The following is a 4083-nucleotide window of genomic DNA, read 5'->3' as shown; positions in this document are numbered from 1 at the left end:
CTGCCAAGAAAAGCCACACACTGCACAGCAGTAATGACATTTATAACCTCTCACTTTCACCAGAAACCTATTAGCAATTTCTTGGTTAATAATAAACACTGACAGAATCATAATGAAAAATGGCATTTAATAAAAGCAGTTCATTGAACCCATGGAGTGAGAGCTCCTGCTCTCAACTGAACACTGAAGCTCTTCCTCTGTCCTTCACCTGGTAACCATAGCCACAAGAAGAGGAAGCAGCATTTATTTGTGCTCCTTCAGATCTGCTCTTTCACAATGGTCTCGATGCAACATTTTTATGTCCCACATTTATATTTCAAGACAGATTCAGGTTTTTGAAACATATAAAACTGGTCCCTGATCTGCTCAATCCAGCACTGCTAGCAAACTCTAATGGCACTTTTCCACTGCATGGTACGGCACGGTACGGTTCACTTTTGGGGGGTTTTCCACTGGGTACAGTACCTGGTACCTGGTACTTTTTTTAGTATCACCTCGGTTGGGGTTCCAAGTGAACTGTACAGTTACCAAAACGTGACGTGTAAACTCTGCTGATCACGGATTGGCCGGAGAGAATCGTCACTACCTGCGTCACTGAACTTGCGACACAAACACAACAGAACCGCTAGATTTAAATCAGCACATCCAGCGAAGGATCGAACGCAACTGTTTTGAACAAGCGCACCTTTTTTAACAACCAAAAAGTGGCTGTTTCGTTGTCTGTTGAGGAAGTACAGACGTTCCTCTCGTTGATAGCAGAGGAGCGGATCCAGCGAGAGCTTGATGGGGCGACGCGGAATGAAAAAGTTTTTCAGGAGTCGCGGCAGTAGAGACGGCGCAACTATAACGACATGTGAATAATCCCACCCACTCTAAAGCGGTACTGAACTGCAGTGGAAACGCAAACTGATCCGTGCCGTGTCGTACCTTACTGAGCCGTGCCGAGCCGAGCCGAGTCATACCACGCAGTGGAAAAGCGCCATAAGAAGCCACTAGCCACTGTAGGCCTCAATGTAGCTATTATCATCTTGGATGAAATGAAATCCACTGAAACAGGATGCTTAAGAAAGACCAAGATGTTTGTCTAGAGAAAGAAGCACCTGCTGCCTGAGTCAATCTATTCCAAGAGTTTCAAACAATAGGAGGGATTTTAACAGCTAGATGAGCATCTTTTTATATTGCCATCTGCACACGTCACTAGTGGCCAAAGGAGCCTTCTGCTTTTCTGCAGCACAGAGACAACAGATACACAGAGGACCACAACAAAATAAGCTCTTAAAATCACCTCTTTTAAGTGCATTAATTGCTACACGACTGGGTAAGATTTTTTTATGTCTCTGAAAGAAGTGTCTTATGCGGCTGCATTTATTAATAATATTGTGAAAGTGTATTAATTTAAAATAACTGTTTTATATGTGAATATATGTTAAAGTGTATTTATTCCTGTGATCAAAGCTGAATTTTCAGCATCATTACTCCAGTCTTCAGTGTCACATGATCCTTCAGAAATCATTCTAATATGCTGATTTGATGCTGAAGGAACATTTCCTAATATTATGTGTTTAATATTTTTTGCAGAAACCATGACGCATTTATTTGAAAGAGAAATCTTTTGTAACATTATAATTGTTTATCACTGTTGATCAATTTATTGCATCCTTGGTGATTGAAAGTAATAATTAAAAAAAAAAAGCTTAATGACCACAAACTTTTGAACAGTAGTTTATATTGGAAAACATGGGTATTGACAGACCGATATACAGTATTTTTCTTACAGTAAAGATTACAATTTAGGGGGAGGGGGTTACATTTCAGTATGGACTAAATAACTGCTTATAATAGGCTGAATATATTTCAGTAACCTCTATCAACAGAAATAAAAAAACTGCATAAACACAAAGCATTCAGCATCACCTGAATAACTGCCCGAAAAGTGATTTTATAAATCAACACCAGGAAGAAATTAGAGCAACAGCATCTATAATTTTAACGGTAATTTAAGCAACTTAATTGTATGCTGATTTTGTTCTTCGTTGTTCAGTGATTGATCATCGTGTTACGCAGATCAATACTGGATACTGAAAGCTGGCCTCTCTTGACTTTATTGATATCCAGTGCAGTTTATATTAGATTTTCTTTCAAACCCTTTCTGTTATGACAGAAAGAAGATTAGCACACACATGGCCATGTCAAAACATATTAGAGTAATGACACACGACCAAGGAAGAAAAAGAGGAAGTAAGGAAGTAAGGAAAGAAAGAAAGAAAGATCACCAAGGAAAAGGACTTGTAAAACAGTTACCGTGGTAACAGGAAAACTAAAAATAAGAAATCAATCAACAATGAAGTGTCTAAGTCACATTGAGCTGTGTTATCTGTTATCAAGCAGCTTTCAGCAGAACCTTTGTGTCCTCCCTGCAGGTTTCTGGCCCACAGAGACAAAGGGTTTCATGTATAACCGTGGACAAGAGCTCTAGAGAGAAGGACTCACTGGCAATCAACAAACAGCAAACAATCCTTGGCTCTCTTTTCAATCACTTTGGAAACATGGGTGAGCCAAATGTTGAATTTAAACTCGGGATAAATGGGCTTCAGGAAGAGCAGTGTTGGTCTCAAAAGCTGAGGGCCCCAATGGAAGCGAGAAAGCTAGATTGCTAGAACCTTTGGCTTTTATTTTGATATACATGTCTATGAAGATTATGTCTTGGAGCCTTATTAAAGAACAATAAGACAACTCTATGCAGAGTATTCAGCTGTCAAATGCTGTATGTAAAAGATATATTCAGCAATTTTTTACCTGATGTGTTGAAAAACTGAAGACCTATGTGAAAATAGTTAGTGCTGGACTTAATAGTGTTTTGAGTATCTACAACATATTCACAATGATTCATTAGAATCAGTTCAACTCAGTTTCAGTGAATTGATTCAAAGCCCCGATTCAAAGCAATACACATATATAGGTGTGTGTATAGGTAATATTATAAATATCCACTATTATTAATCCTTGTGTTCATTTATTGAGAAATGGTTTGGAAAACTTGATTATTTGTGATTATTTTAACTAGAATTATACTTGTATGTATTTAGTCGGCATGCATTTAGAAAATCAATCATTCGTTTTGTGTTACTGATCTTACTGTGAACAAATTATCCATTTGTGGGTGTTTCATTTAAAAAAAATGGTTTTGACCTCATAATTTGTAATCAAAATGTCATTTTTAATCAAAATGTCAAACTTGATCTTCTGGTGAAATGTCAAACTTTCTGGCTCCTTCCAATGCACAATGATGGATAGAACTAAGACACCACCCTACATTTGGCGTTTACTTCCTTTTGGGGAAAAAAACACCATTTAAAGTAATTTCAGAGTAAATGCATATATACTGATACTGAGCATCGTCAGAAATAATCAAGTATTGTCAAAGGGCCTAAAAATATCAAGACTGGTTAATTAATTATTTTCTAGCTCAGCTGCCAAACAATAGTTGAACCAGAACCTTGACTCCTGGAAAGCAGCACTGTTTTTGTAACATCTCCTCCATCCCTTTAAATAAAAGGGAAGCCAGTCAGTCAAAACCTCTTTCATGAGAGAGACAGAAGCAGAAAGAGATGTCTCCTTACACGCTACGTGAAGACTGGCCGATGGCGGCAGTGTTACTGAGGCTATTCTTATCTCCTCCAGATTAACTTCCAATTGTTTTGGGCAAACAAAGGCTGCATCTTAGGAAACCACCCCCTAAAGGTCCAGATGGTCACCGTCCAAGACCCCTGACCTAAAGGGGACACAACTGCACATGCCTCCAGCACCGAAAGGCCACCCAGCAAACCTCGTCTTTTCAGCCAATCATTTAGAGTCCCAGCCTCAGAGGAGACAACAGAGCAGTGGATTTATTGATTTATTTAATGTATATTGCTGCTGCCACACAGATCTAAAATAAACATGCGATTCATTTCCCAGCTGTTTACCTTCAATGACATAACCGACTGTTTTTGTAACTCGTATGTTTTTAATGTAAACTTGTGTGTGAATGAGAACTTAGTTTAGTACTCACATGCTGTGACAGCCGCTTTCTGTCCATGTGCT

The sequence above is a fragment of the Sinocyclocheilus anshuiensis genome, unplaced genomic scaffold, assembly GCF_001515605.1.
Source record: "Sinocyclocheilus anshuiensis isolate Anshui unplaced genomic scaffold, SAMN03320099.WGS_v1.1 scaffold723, whole genome shotgun sequence".
In the NCBI taxonomy this organism is placed as follows: Eukaryota; Metazoa; Chordata; class Actinopteri; order Cypriniformes; family Cyprinidae; genus Sinocyclocheilus; species Sinocyclocheilus anshuiensis.
Note: the sequence above shows the minus strand (reverse complement) of the source record.